This window comes from Coregonus clupeaformis, chromosome 23 (assembly GCF_020615455.1).
Source record: "Coregonus clupeaformis isolate EN_2021a chromosome 23, ASM2061545v1, whole genome shotgun sequence".
NCBI classification, from domain to species: Eukaryota; Metazoa; Chordata; class Actinopteri; order Salmoniformes; family Salmonidae; genus Coregonus; species Coregonus clupeaformis.
The window spans coordinates 42085467-42100927 of NC_059214.1; the positions used below are offsets into that span (position 1 = coordinate 42085467).

The 15461-nt window shown below is 53.1% G+C and overlaps 1 protein-coding gene across 1 annotated transcript in view; it reads right to left on the reverse strand.

Annotated features, from left to right (window-relative positions):
- The window catches only part of LOC121558976 (protein FAM126B), a 152939-nt gene that overhangs the window by 1806 nt on the left and 135672 nt on the right, over positions 1-15461 (reverse strand). The gene's annotated exons all lie outside the window — the stretch shown is intronic.

The following is a 15461-nucleotide window of genomic DNA, read 5'->3' on the forward strand; positions in this document are numbered from 1 at the left end:
GTCACCTAACACCTTCTACCACGACTCATCCCTTACAGGACTGAGCTCACTCTAATCCCGTCCTGAATAACTAATATCTGAGAGTCTCAGCGTGTTCAGAAACACAGCAGGAAAATAGATTACAGTAGACTAAAATAGACTTGACAGTTTACACACTCAAACTGATCCTGTTGTTTCATCAGGCTCTGCTAGGTGCTCTCAGACCAATCATCAGGCTCTGCTAGGTGCTCTCAGACCAATCATCAGGCTCTGCTAGGTGCTCTCAGACCAATCATCAGGCTCTGATAGGTGCTCTCAGACCAATCATCAGGCTCTGATAGGTGCTCTCAGACCAATCATCAGGCTCTGCTAGGTGCTCTCAGACCAATCATCAGGCTCTGATAGGTGCTCTCAGACCAATCATCAGGCTCTGATAGGTGCTGTCAGACCAATCATCAGGCTCTGATAGGTGCTCTCAGACCAATCATCAGGCTCTGCTAGGTGCTCTCAGACCAATCATCAGGCTCTGCTAGGTGCTGTCAGACCAATCATCAGGCTCTGCTAGGTGCTCTCAGACCAATCATCAGGCTCTGATAGGTGCTGTCAGACCAATCATCAGGCTCTGCAGGTGCTCTCAGACCAATCATCGAGGCTCTGATAGGTGCTGTCAGACCAATCATCAGGCTCTGATAGGTGCTCTCAGACCTATCATCAGGCTCTGCTAGGTGCTCTCAGACCAATCATCAGGCTCTGCTCGGTGCTGTCAGACCAATCATCAGGCTCTGCTAGGTGCTCTCAGACCAATCATCAGGCTCTGATAGGTGCTCTCAGACCTATCATCAGGCTCTGCTAGGTGCTCTCAGACCTATCATCAGGCTCTGCTAGGTGCTCTCAGACCAATCATATCTGACCTTTAGATTCCACTCAGACATGAAGTAAACCATGCTGACTGACTATAGTCGTTTCGTAAAACATTTGCAATTACCAAGAAGGCATAAAGTTTGAGTATTACGAAAAACAACCTTGACTTGTCAATATGTGTATAACAATATGAAATTACATTTTCAGCCAACTTTAGGTAACCAACTATATCAACATTTATCATTAGATTGCATGACACCAATTCATTTCTCTAAGACCACACTGTAGATTGTAAACAGAAAAAACATATAAATCTAAACATAAATTGTTTAAAATCCATTCACAGGTCCGTTGTTTGAAAGCTGAAAGGGAAAAATTTACAAGCTTAAGAGAAACAGAAAATGATATAATAAATGTTTTAAAGCATTGAAGACAAGGTTAACTGTCTGTCTCCATCATGCAGTGTTTAGTGGGTCAGAACAGAGCAGATTAGAGCAGAGAATACTGACTGGGTCGCTGAATAGGAGAGAGGAGAAGAGAGGAGAGGAGGAGAGAGCAGGGCAGACCGACTGGCGAGAGAGAGAGAGGAGGAGGAGAAGAGGAGAGGACTCCACAGGCAGAAACAGGAGAGAGATGAGAGGAGAGGAGAGGAGAGGACTCACAGGCAGAAGCAGGAGGGAGAGAGAGAGAGAGAGAGAGGAGAGAACTCCACAGGCAGAAACAGGAGAGAGAGATGAGAGGAGAGGGAGAGGACTCCACAGGCAGAAACAGGAGGGAGAGAGAGAGAGAGAGAGAGAGAGAGAGAGAGAGAGAGAGAGAGAGAGAAGAGAGAGAGAGAGAGAGAGAGAGAGAGAGAGAGAGAGAGAGAGAGAGAGAGAGAGAGAGAGAGAGAGAGAGAGAGAAGAGGAGAGGAGAGGAGAGGAGAGGGAGAGAACTCCACAGGCAGAAACAGGAGAGAGAGAGATGAGAGGAGAGGGAGAGGGGAGAGGAGAGGACTCCTGAGCAGGCAGAAACAGGAGAGAGAGAGAGAGAGAAGAGGAGAGGAGAGGAGAGGAGAGGAGAGGAGAGAACTCCCACAGGCAGAAACAGGAGAGAGAGAGAGAGAGGAGAGGAGAGGCCTCCACAGGCAGAAACAGGAGAGAGAGAGAGGAGAGGAGAGGAGAGGAGAGAGGACTCCACAGGCAGAAACAGGAGAGGAGAGGAGAGGAGAGAGGAGAGGAGAGGATAGAACTCCACAGGCAGAAACAGGAGTGGAGAGGGAGAGGAGGAGAGAGAAAAGGAAGCGAGGACATGCACATGACAATAACACGAGTAACACGCTCTCCTGTTGTTCTCCTCCTTTCACCTCAAACTGTTTCAAACCTTGGCTCTTATAATAGACCAGTGGGCTCTGTGGCTGGCATATGGCTTACAGTGGGCTCTGTGGCTGGCTGGCATATGGCTTACAGTGGGCTCTGTGGCAGGCTTGCTGGCATATGGCTTACAGAGGGCTCTGTGGCTGGCTGGCGTATGGCTTACAGTGGGCTCTGTGGCTGGCTGGTATATGGCTTACAGTGGGCTCTGTGGCTGGATGGCTGGTATATGGCTTACAGTGGGCTCTGTGGCTGGCTGGTATATGGCTACAGTGGGCTCTGTGGCTGGCTGGCTGGTATATGGCTACAGTGTGGCTACTCTGTGGCTGGCTAGTATATGGCTACAGTGGGCTCTGTGGCTGGCTGGCTGGTATATGGCTTACAGTGGGCTCTGTGGCTGGCTGGCTGGTTATGGCTTACAGTGGGCTCTGTGGCTGGCTGGTATATGGCTACAGTGGGCTCTGTGGCTGGCTGGTATATGGCTTACAGTGGGCTCTGTGGCTGGCTAGTATATGGCTACAGTGGGCTCTGTGGCTGGCTGGCTGGTATATGACTTACAGTGGGCTCTGTGGCTGGCTGGCTGGTATATGGCTTACAGTGGGCTCTGTGGCTGGCTGGTATAATGGCTACAGTGGGCTCTGTGGCTGGCTGGTATATGGCTTACAGTGGGCTCTGTGGCTGGCTGGCTGGTATATGGCTTACAGTGGGCTCTGTGGCTGGCTGGTATATGGCATTACAGTGGGCTCTGTGGCTGGCTGGTATATGGCTACAATGGGCTCTGTGGCTGGCTGGCTGGTATATGGCTACAGTGGGCTCTGTGGCTGGCTGGTATATGGCTTACAGTGGGCTCTGTGGTTGGCTGGTGTATGGCTTACAGTGGGCTCTGTGGCTGGCTGGTATATGGCTTACAGTGGGCTCTGTGGCTGGCTGGTATATGGCTAAAGTGGGCTCTGTGGCTGTCTGGCTGGTATATGGCTTACAGTGGGCTCTGTGGCTGGCTGGCTGGTATATGGCTTACAGTGGGCTCTGTGGCTGGCTGGTATATGGCTACAGTGGGCTCTGTGGCTGGCTGGTATATGGCTTACAGTGGGCTCTGTGGCTGGCTGGCTGGTATATGGCTTACAGTGGGCTCTGTGGCTGGCTGGTATATGGCTTACAGTGGGCTCTGTGGCTGGCTGGTATATGGCTACAGTGGGCTCTGTGGCTGGCTGGCTGGTATATGGCTACAGTGGGCTCTGTGGCTGGCTGGTATATGGCTTACAGTGGGCTCTGTGGTTGGCTGGTGTATGGCTTACAGTGGGCTCTGTGGCTGGCTGGTATATGGCTTACAGTGGGCTCTGTGGCTGGCTGGTATATGGCTTACAGTGGGCTCTGTGGCTGGCTGGTATATGGCTACAGTGGGCTCTGTGGCTGGCTGGCTGGTATATGGCTACAGTGGGCTCTGTGGCTGGCTGGCTGGTATATGGCTACAGTGGGCTCTGTGGCTGGCTGGTATATGGCTTACAGTGGGCTCTGTGGCTGGCTGGCTGGTATATGGCTTACAGTGGGCTCTGTGGCTGGCTGGCTGGTATATGGCTTACAGTGGGCTCTGTGGCTGGCTGGTATATGGCTACAGTGGGCTCTGTGGCTGGCTGGCTGGTATATGGCTACAGTGGGCTCTGTGGCTGGCTGGTATATGGCTACAGTGGGCTCTGTGGCTGGCTGGTATATGGCTTACAGTGGGCTCTGTGGCTGGCTGGTATATGGCTTACAGTGGGCTCTGTGGCTGGCTGGTATATGGCTACAGTGGGCTCTGTGGCTGGCTGGCTGTGTACATGGCTACAGTGGGCTCTGTGGCTGGCTGGTATATGGCTACAGTGGGCTCTGTGGCTGGCTGGTATGGCTTACAATGGGCTCTGTGGCTGGCTGGTATATGGCTTACAATGGGCTCTGTGGCTGGCTGGCGTATGGCTTACAGTGGGCTCTGTGGCTGGCTGGTATATGGCTTACAGTGGGCTCTGTGGCTGGATGGCTGGTATATGGCTTACAGTGGGCTCTGTGGCTGGCTGGTATATGGCTACAGTGGGCTCTGTGGCTGGCTGGCTGGTATATGGCTACAGTGGGCTCTGTGGCTGGCTGGTATATTGCTACAGTGGGCTCTGTGGCTGGCTGGTATATGGCTTACAGTGGGGCTCTGTGGCTGGCTGGTATATGGCTTACAGTGGGCTCTGTGGCTGGCTGGTATATGGCTTACAGTGGGCTCTGTGGCTGGCTGGCATATGGCTTACATGGGCTCTGTGGTAGGCTTGCTGGCATATGGCTTACAGAGGGCTCTGTGGCTGGCTGGTATATGGCTTACAGTGGGCTCTGTGGCTGGATGGCTGGTATATGGCTTACAGTGGGCTCTGTGGCTGGCTGGTATATGGCTACAGTGGGCTCTGTGGCTGGCTGGCTGGTATATGGCTACAGTGGGCTCTGTGGCTGGCTGGTATATGGCTACAGTGGGCTCTGTGGCTGGCTGGTATATGGCTTACAGTGGGCTCTGTGGCTGGCTGGTATATGGCTTACAGTGGGCTCTGTGGCTGGCTGGTATATGGCTACAGTGGGCTCTGTGGCTGGCTGGCTGGTACATGGCTACAGTGGGCTCTGTGGCTGGCTGGTATATGGCTACAGTGGGCTCTGTGGCTGGCTGGTATATGGCTTACAATGGGCTCTGTGGCTGGCTGGTATATGGCTTACAATGGGCTCTGTGGCTGGCTGGCGATGGCTTACAGTGGGCTCTGTGGCTGGCTGGTATATGGCTTACAGTGGGCTCTGTGGCTGGATGGCTGGTATATGGCTTACAGTGGGCTCTGTGGCTGGCTGGTATATGGCTACAGTGGGCTCTGTGGCTGGCTGGCTGGTATATGGCTACAGTGGGCTCTGTGGCTGGCTGGTATATTGCTACAGTGGGCTCTGTGGCTGGCTGGTATATGGCTTACAGTGGGCTCTGTGGCTGGCTGGTATATGGCTTACAGTGGGCTCTGTGGCTGGCTGGTATATGTCTTACAGTGGGCTCTGTGGCTGGCTGGCTGGTGTATGGCTACAGTGGGCTCTGTGGCTGGCTGGTATATGGCTTACAGTGGGCTCTGTGGCTGGCTGGCGTATGGCTTACAGTGGGCTCTGTGGCTGGCTGGTATATGGCTTACAGTGGGCTCTGTGGCTGGATGGCTGGTATATGGCTTACAGTGGGCTCTGTGGCTGGCTGGTATATGGCTACAGTGGGCTCTGTGGCTGGCTGGTATATGGCTACAGTGGGCTCTGTGGCTGGCTGGCTGGTATATGGCTTACAGTGGGCTCTGTGGCTGGCTGGCTGGTATATGGCTTACAGTGGGCTCTGTGGCTGGCTGGTATATGGCTACAGTGGGCTCTGTGGCTGGCTGGTATATGGCTTACAGTGGGCTCTGTGGCTGGCTGACTGGTATATGGCTTACAGTGGGCTCTGTGGCTGGCTGGTATATGGCTTACAGTGGGCTCTGTGGCTGGCTGGTATATGGCTACAGTGGGCTCTGTGGCTGGCTGGCTATATGGCTTACAGTGGGCTCTGTGGCTGGCTGGTATATGGCTTACAGTGGGCTCTGTGGTGGGCTGGTGTATGGCTTACAGTGGGCTCTGTGGCTGGCTGGTATATGGCTTACAGTGGGCTCTGTGGCTGGCTGGTATATGGCTACAGTGGGCTCTGTGGCTGGCTGGCTGGTATATGGCTTACAGTGGGCTCTGTGGCTGGCTGGTATATGGCTTACAGTGGGCTCTGTGGCTGGCTGGTATATGGCTTACAGTGGGCTCTGTGGCTGGCTGGCTGGTATATGGCTTACAGTGGGCTCTGTGGCTGGCTGGTATATGGCTACAGTGGGCTCTGTGGCTGGCTGGTATATGGCTTACAGTGGGCTCTGTGGCTGGCTGACTGGTATATGGCTTACAGTGGGCTCTGTGGCTGGCTGGTATATGGCTTACAGTGGGCTCTGTGGCTGGCTGGTATATGGCTACAGTGGGCTCTGTGGCTGGCTGGCTGGTATATGGCTTACAGTGGGCTCTGTGGCTGGCTGGTATATGGCTTACAGTGGGCTCTGTGGTTGGCTGGTGTATGGCTTACAGTGGGCTCTGTGGCTGGCTGGTATATGGCTTACAGTGGGCTCTGTGGCTGGCTGGTATATGGCCACAGTGGGCTCTGTGGCTGGCTGGCTGGTATATGGCTGCTGTGGGCTCTGTGGCTGCTTGTATATGGCTTACAGTGGGCTCTGTGGCTGGCTGGTATATGGCTACAGTGGCTCTGTGGCTGGCTGGTCTATGGCTTACAGTTGGCTCTGTGGCTGGCTGGTGTATGGCTTACAGTGGGCTCTGTGGCTGGCTGGCTGGCATATGGCTTACAGTGGGCTCTGTGGCTGGCTGGTATATGGCTTACAGTGGGCTCTGTGGCTGGCTGGTATATGGCTTATAGTGGGCTCTGTGGCTGGCTGGTATATGGCTACAGTGGGCTCTGTTGCTGGCTGGTATATGGCTACAGTGGGCTCTGTGGCTGGCTGGTATATGGCTACAGTGGGCTCTGTGGCTGGCTGGCTGGTATATGGCTACAGTGGGCTCTGTGGCTGGCTGGCTGGTATATGGCTTACAGTGGGCTCTGTGGCTGGCTGGTATATGGCTACAGTGGGCTCTGTGGCTGGCTGGTATGTGGCTTACAGTGGGCTCTGTGGCTGGCTGGTATATGGCTTACAGTGGGATCTGTGGCTGGCTGGTATATGGCTTACAGTGGGCTGTGTGGCTGGATGGCTGGTATATGGCTTACAGTGGGCTCTGTGGCTGGCTGGTATATGGCTACAGTGGGCTCTGTGGCTGGCTGGCTGGTATATGGCTACAGTGGGCTCTGTGGCTGGCTGGTATATGGCTACAGTGGGCTCTGTGGCTGGCTGGTATATGGCTTACAGTGGGCTCTGTGGCTGGCTGGTATATGGCTACAGTGGGCTCTGTGGCTGGCTGGCTGGTACATGGCTACAGTGGGCTCTGTGGCTGGCTGGCTGGTACATGGCTACAGTGGGCTCTGTGGCTGGCTGGCTGTTACATGGCTACAGTGGGCTCTGTGGCTGGCTGGTATATGGCTACAGTGGGCTCTGTGGCTGGCTGGTATATGGCTTACAGTGGGCTCTGTGGCTGGCTGGTATATGGCTTACAGTGGGCTCTGTGGCTGGCTGGTATATGGCTTACAGTGGGCTCTGTGGCTGGCTGGCATATGGCGTACAGTGGGCTCTGTGGCTGGCTGGCTGGTGTATGGATTACAGTGGGCTCTGTGGTTGGCTGGCATTTGGCTTACAGAGGGCTCTGTGGCTGGCTGGCTGGTATATGGCTTACAGTGGGCTCTGTGGCTGGCTGGCTGGTATATGGCTTACAGTGGGCTCTGTGGCTGGCTGGCTGGTATATGGCTACAGTGGGCTCTGTGGCTGGCTGGCTGGTATATGGCTACAGTGGGCTCTGTGGCTGGCTGGCTGGTATATGGATTACAGTGGGCTCTGTGGTTGGCTGGCATTTGGCTTACAGAGGGCTCTGTGGCTGGCTGGCAGGTATATGGCTTACAGTGGGCTCTGTGGCTGGCTGGTATATGGCTACAGTGGGCTCTGTGGCTGGCTGGTCTATGGCTTACAGTTGGCTCTGTGGCTGGCTGGTGTATGGCTTACAGTTGGCTCTGTGGCTGGCTGGTGTATGGTTTACAGTGGGCTCTGTGGCTGGCTGGCTGGTATATGGCTTACAGTGGGCTCTGTGGCTGGCTGGTATATGGCTTACAGTGGGCTCTGTGGCTGGCTGGTATATGGCTTATAGTGGGCTCTGTGGCTGGCTGGTGTATGGCTACAGTGGGCTCTGTGGCTGGCTGGTATATGGCTACAGTGGGCTCTGTGGCTGGCTGGTATATGGCTACAGTGGGCTCTGTGGCTGGCTGGTATATGGCTACAGTGGGCTCTGTGGCTGACTGGCTGGTATATGGCTACAGTGGGCTCTGTGGCTGGCTGGCTGGCATAGGCTTACAGTGGGCTCTGTGGCTGGCTGGTATATGGCTACAGTGGGCTCTGTGGCTGGCTGGTATGTGGCTTACAGTGGGCTCTGTGGCTGGCTGGTATATCGCTTACAGTGGGCTCTGTGGCTGGCTGGTATATGGCTTACAGTGGGCTCTGTGGCTGGATGGCTGGTATATGGCTTACAGTGGGCTCTGTGGCTGGATGGCTGGTATATGGCTACAGTGGGCTCTGTGGCTGGCTGGCTGGTATATGGCTACAGTGGGCTCTGTGGCTGGCTGGTATATGGCTACAGTGGGCTCTGTGGCTGGCTGGTATATGGCTTACAGTGGGCTCTGTGGCTGGCTGGTATATGGCTTACAGTGGGCTCTGTGGCTGGCTGGTATATGGCTTACAGTGGGCTCTGTGGCTGGCTGGTATATGGCTACAGTGGGCTCTGTGGCTGGCTGGCTGGTACATGGCTACAGTGGGCTCTGTGGCTGGCTGGTATATGGCTACAGTGGGCTCTGTGGCTGGCTGGTATATGGCTTACAATGGGCTCTGTGGCTGGCTGGTATATGGCTTACAATGGGCTCTGTGGCTGGCTGGCGTATGGCTTACAGTGGGCTCTGTGGCTGGCTGGTATATGGCTTACAGTGGGCTCTGTGGCTGGATGGCTGGTATATGGCTTACAGTGGGCTCTGTGGCTGGCTGGTATATGGCTACAGTGGGCTCTGTGGCTGGCTGGCTGGTATGGCTACAGTGGGCTCTGTGGCTGGCTGGTATATTGCTACAGTGGGCTCTGTGGCTGGCTGGTATATGGCTTACAGTGGGCTCTGTGGCTGGCTGGTATATGGCTTACAGTGGGCTCTGTGGCTGGCTGGTATATGGCTTACAGTGGGCTCTGTGGCTGGCTGGCTGGTGTATGGCTACAGTGGGCTCTGTGGCTGGCTGGTATATGGCTTACAGTGGGCTCTGTGGCTGGCTGGCATATGGCTTACAGTGGGCTCTGTGGCTGGCTGGTATATGGCTTACAGTGGGCTCTGTGGCTGGATGGCTGGTATATGGCTTACAGTGGGCTCTGTGGCTGGCTGGTATATGGCTACAGTGGGCTCTGTGGCTGGCTGGTATATGGCTACAGTGGGCTCTGTGGCTGGCTGGCTGGTATATGGCTTACAGTGGGCTCTGTGGCTGGCTGGTATATGGCTTACAATGGGCTCTGTGGCTGGCTGGTATATGGCTTACAATGGGCTCTGTGGCTGGCTGGCGTATGGCTTACAGTGGGCTCTGTGGCTGGCTGGTATATGGCTTACAGTGGGCTCTGTGGCTGGATGGCTGGTATATGGCTTACAGTGGGCTCTGTGGCTGGCTGGTATATGGCTACAGTGGGCTCTGTGGCTGGCTGGCTGGTATATGGCTACAGTGGGCTCTGTGGCTGGCTGGTATATTGCTACAGTGGGCTCTGTGGCTGGCTGGTATATGGCTTACAGTGGGCTCTGTGGCTGGCTGGTATATGGCTTACAGTGGGCTCTGTGGCTGGCTGGTATATGGCTTACAGTGGGCTCTGTGGCTGGCTGGCTGGTGTATGGCTACAGTGGGCTCTGTGGCTGGCTGGTATATGGCTTACAGTGGGCTCTGTGGCTGGCTGGCGTATGGCTTAACAGTGGGCTCTGTGGCTGGCTGGTATATGGCTTACAGTGGGCTCTGTGGCTGGATGGCTGGTATATGGCTTACAGTGGGCTCTGTGGCTGGCTGGTATATGGCTACAGTGGGCTCTGTGGCTGGCTGGTATATGGCTACAGTGGGCTCTGTGGCTGGCTGGCTGGTATATGGCTTACAGTGGGCTCTGTGGCTGGCTGGCTGGTATATGGCTTACAGTGGGCTCTGTGGCTGGCTGGTATATGGCTACAGTGGGCTCTGTGGCTGGCTGGTATATGGCTTACAGTGGGCTCTGTGGCTGGCTGACTGGTATATGGCTTACAGTGGGCTCTGTGGCTGGCTGGTATATGGCTTACAGTGGGCTCTGTGGCTGGCTGGTATATGGCTACAGTGGGCTCTGTGGCTGGCTGGCTGGTATATGGCTTACAGTGGGCTCTGTGGCTGGCTGGTATATGGCTTACAGTGGGCTCTGTGGTTGGCTGGTGTATGGCTTACAGTGGGCTCTGTGGCTGGCTGGTATATGGCTTACAGTGGGCTCTGTGGCTGGCTGGTATATGGCTACAGTGGGCTCTGTGGCTGGCTGGCTGGTATATGGCTACAGTGGGCTCTGTGGCTGGCTTGTATATGGCTTACAGTGGGCTCTGTGGCTGGCTGGTATATGGCTTACAGTGGGCTCTGTGGCTGGCTGGTATATGGCTTACAGTGGGCTCTGTGGCTGGCTGGCTGGTATATGGCTACAGTGGGCTCTGTGGCTGGCTGGTATATGGCTTACAGTGGGCTCTGTGCCTGGCTGGTATATGGCTTGCAGTGGGCTCTGTGGCTGGCTGGTATATGGCGTACAGTGGGCTCTGTGGCTGGCTGGCATATGGCGTACAGTGGGCTCTGTGGCTGGCTGGCTGGTGTATGGATTACAGTGGGCTCTGTGGTTGGCTGGCATTTGGCTTACAGAGGGCTCTGTGGCTGGCTGGCTGGTATATGGCTTACAGTGGGCTCTGTGGCTGGCTGGCTGGTATATGGCTACAGTGGGCTCTGTGGCTGGCTGGCTGGTATATGGCTACAGTGGGCTCTGTGGCTGGCTGGCTGGTATATGGATTACAGTGGGCTCTGTGGTTGGCTGGCATTTGGCTTACAGAGGGCTCTGTGGCTGGCTGGCAGGTATATGGCTTACAGTGGGCTCTGTGGCTGGCTGGTATATGGCTACAGTGGGCTCTGTGGCTGGCTGGTCTATGGCTTACAGTTGGCTCTGTGGCTGGCTGGTGTATGGCTTACAGTGGGCTCTGTGGCTGGCTGGCTGGCATATGGCTTACAGTGGGCTCTGTGGCTGGCTGGTATATGGCTTACAGTGGGCTCTGTGGCTGGCTGGTATATGGCTTATAGTGGGCTCTGTGGCTGGCTGGTGTATGGCTACAGTGGGCTCTGTGGCTGGCTGGTATATGGCTACAGTGGGCTCTGTGGCTGGCTGGTATATGGCTACAGTGGGCTCTGTGGCTGGCTGGTATATGGCTACAGTGGGCTCTGTGGCTGGCTGGCTGGTATATGGCTACAGTGGGCTCTGTGGCTGGCTGGCTGGTATATGGCTTACAGTGGGCTCTGTGGCTGGCTGGTATATGGCTACAGTGGGCTCTGTGGCTGGCTGGTATGTGGCTTACAGTGGGCTCTGTGGCTGGCTGGTATATGGCTTACAGTGGGCTCTGTGGCTGGCTGGTATATGGCTTACAGTGGGCTCTGTGGCTGGCTGGTATATGGCTTATAGTGGGCTCTGTGGCTGGCTGGTGTATGGCTTACAGTGGGCTCTGTGGCTGGCTGGTATATGGCTTACAGTGGGCTCTGTGGCTGGCTGGCTGGTATATGGCTTAAAGTGGGCTCTGTGGCTGGCTGGCATATGGCTTACAGTGGGCTCTGTGGCTGGCTGGTATATGGCTTACAGTGGGCTCTGTGGCTGGCTGGTATATGGCTTACAGTGGGCTCTGTGGCTGGCTGGTATATGGCTTACAGTGGGCTCTGTGGCTGGCTGGTATATGGCTTATAGTGGGCTCTGTGGCTGGCTGGTGTATGGCTTATAGTGGGCTCTGTGGCTGGCTGGTATATGGCTTACAGTGGGCTCTGTGGCTGGCTGGCTGGTGTATGGCTTACAGTGGGCTCTGTGGCTGGCTGGCATTTGGCTTACAGTGGGCCTGTAAATGAGGGGCTGAGGGTAAAGAGCAGAGAATCCAGTCCAGCAGCCTCTCATTGGATCAATACTGTAGCACTTAAATTAGACCGGACACTCTGGCCAGATGGCCCTGTCTGTCTGCTACCTGTCACAACTCTAACCTACAGAGAAATATAGAAACACATTAACAGGAACCAACCTATGACGGTATGGTTCCATCCCCATCTTCAAACACAAGCTATGGAATGGGAGATGGCAGCAGACAATAGATCTGTCTATAAGAGGCCAAATAGTGTCAGAGCTTCTGAATGATGATTGCCAAACTATGACCACAGACTGAACCCTAGACACAGACTGAACCCTAGACACAGACTGAACCCTAGACACAGACTGAACCCTAGACACAGACTGAACCCTAGACACAGACTGAACCCTAGACACAGACTGAACCCTAGACACAGACTGAACCCTAGACACAGACTGAACCCTAGACACAGACTGAACCCTAGACACAGACTGAACCCTAGACACATCAAACAAGACAAAATGGACCTTAAAAAGTAGCAATTCATGTTTAAGACAGATAGGTCAAAGCAAACAGCTGAGCTCCAGGAAGTGGAGGTCTTAATAAATAAGGACCAGTTGTCTGCAGCAGAGTCAGGAGTGCTGGTGATTGAGATGATGTTGGTAGTACGTGTTGAAGCCATGTCATGCACATGCTTGGAGGCAGTTTCTCACTCACTGAGCTGTGCTACTTTAGATCAAATCAACTAACTCCTCTTACAGGTGCAGCTGGCCCAAAGGTTTCCTGTAATGAAACTAACACCACATGAAGTTGCAGAGACATTCCACAGTGACATAACAACTGGGTCTAAAACAACATTTGAGTCATTCCAGGTGAGAACCAGAACCAAGCACCAGAGGTCAGTTAGTTTTCCTAAACATCCTAAGGAAACAGGTGAGCATGCTCAGTATTGACGACAGGCGGTGCTCTAAGCAGGAAGCATGGGGTCATGGTAAGGTTGTAGGTAGAAGGTCATGAGGAGATGGAGCTCCATGCTATGGCCCTGTCCACACGTCCTTCAGCCCAGAATCCTTCCTCTCTCTGGGCCTGCTATACAGCACAGAGGACAATACTGCCCAAAAAAGGCAAAGTGCCGTAACTACAAATTTGGTCAATATGTTTGAGCTGTTGTAATGGCCAGGTATATTAGCTGATTAATGTGGTATTTAGTTTCCTGACACAAGAACAAGCCAGTCGATCAGAATACAGTGGGGGAAAAAAGTATTTAGTCAGCCACCAATTGTGCAAGTTCTCCCACTTAAAAAGATGAGAGATGCCTGTAATTTTCATCATAGGTACACGTCAACTATGACAGACAAAATGAGATTTTTTTTCTCCAGAAAATCACATTGTAGGATTTTTAATGAATTTATTTGCAAATTATGGTGGAAAATAAGTATTTGGTCAATAACAAAAGTTTCTCAATACTTTGTTATATACCCTTTGTTGGCAATGACACAGGTCAAACGTTTTCTGTAAGTCTTCACAAGGTTTTCACACACTGTTGCTGGTATTTTGGCCCATTCCTCCATGCAGATCTCCTCTAGAGCAGTGATGTTTTGGGGCTGTTGCTGGGCAACACGGACTTTCAACTCCCTCCAAAGATTTTCTATGGGGGTTGAGATCTGGAGACTGGCTAAGCCACTCCAGGACCTTGAAATGCTTCTTACGAAGCCACTCCTTCGTTGCCCGGGCGGTGTGTTTGGGATCATTGTCATGTTGAAAGACCCAGCCACGTTTCATCTTCAATGCCCTTGCTGATGGAAGGAGGTTTTCACTCAAAATCTCACGATACATGGCCCCATTCATTCTTTCCTTTACACGGATCAGTCGTCCTGGTCCCTTTGCAGAAAAACAGCCCCAAAGCATGATGTTTCCACCCCCATGCTTCACAGTAGGTATGGTGTTCTTTGGATGCAACTCAGCATTCTTTGTCCTCCAAACACGACGAGTTGAGTTTTTACCAAAAAGTTCTATTTTGGTTTCATCTGACCATATGACATTCTCCCAATCCTCTTCTGGATCATCCAAATGCACTCTAGCAAACTTCAGACGGGCCTGGACATGTACTGGCTTAAGCAGGGGGACACTTCTGGCACTGCAGGATTTGAGTCTCTGGCGGCGTAGTGTGTTACTGATGGTAGGCTTTGTTACTTTGGTCCCAGCTCTCTGCAGGTCATTCACTAGGTCCCCCCGTGTGGTTCTGGGATTTTTGCTCACCGTTCTTGTGATCATTTTGACCCCACGTGGAGCCCCAGATCGAGGGAGATTATCAGTGGTCTTGTATGTCTTCCATTTCCTAATAATTGCTCCCACAGTTGATTTCTTCAAACCAAGCTGCTTACCTATTGCAGATTCAGTCTTCCCAGCCTGGTGCAGTTCTACAATTTTGTTTCTGGTGTCCTTTGACAGCTCTTTGGTCTTGGCCATAGTGGAGTTTGGAGTGTGACTGTTTGAGGTTGTGGACAGGTGTTTTTTATACTGATAACAAGTTCAAACAGGTGCCATTAATACAGGTAACGAGTGGAGGACAGAGGAGCCTCTTAAAGAAGAAGTTACAGGTCTATGAGAGCCAGAAATCTTGCTTGTTTGTAGGTGACCAAATACTTATTTTCCACCATAATTTGCAAATAAATTCATTAAAAATCCTACAATGTGATTTTCTGGAGAAAAAAAATCTCAATTTGTCTGTCATAGTTGATGTGTACCTATGATGAAAAGTACAGGCATCTCTCATCTTTTTAAGTGGGAGAACTTGCACAATTGGTGGCTGACTAAATACTTTTTTCCCCCACTGTATACCATGAAGAATCAGAAATTGCTGTCTGTCTAGACAGAAAAAGACTTGTAATGTTTTTACGTAGTTACATCACTTTGCCTTTGTAGGGCAGTAGAGAAATGACGTGCTTCGTGGATGGATTGGAAAACAGGAACTTGTAGCAATGTGAGTATCTGAACAAGGGCTGGAGGGGAGGTAACCAATGGGACGGAACCCTCACTGCTCTGTGACTCCTCCCGTTCCTGCCTACCCTCCAATGTGACCGGGGGGATGATGCTGTAGCCCTGCCCTCTTCGCTCTTGATTGGCCGCTGGATCCCAGGAGGTGTGGCTAGGAGTGATGGTGACACTGAGTTCTGCTTCGTTTGTGTAGTCAAAACAATCTGGGGTGTAACAACAACACAGTATGAGATGCTCTTAACAGCCACCAGCAGTCTACATGGACACCACGGTACAGCACTTAGCATGGTCAGGCAATTAACCAGACCACTTACACATGACATCTGACCACACACTATACACTCCACTGGTGATGAGTGGATGGAGAGACTGTTGCAGTAGTATGTGTTGCTGTGCTACACTGGGCAGACTGACCCCTTACCCTCTATCATCCAGTGGTG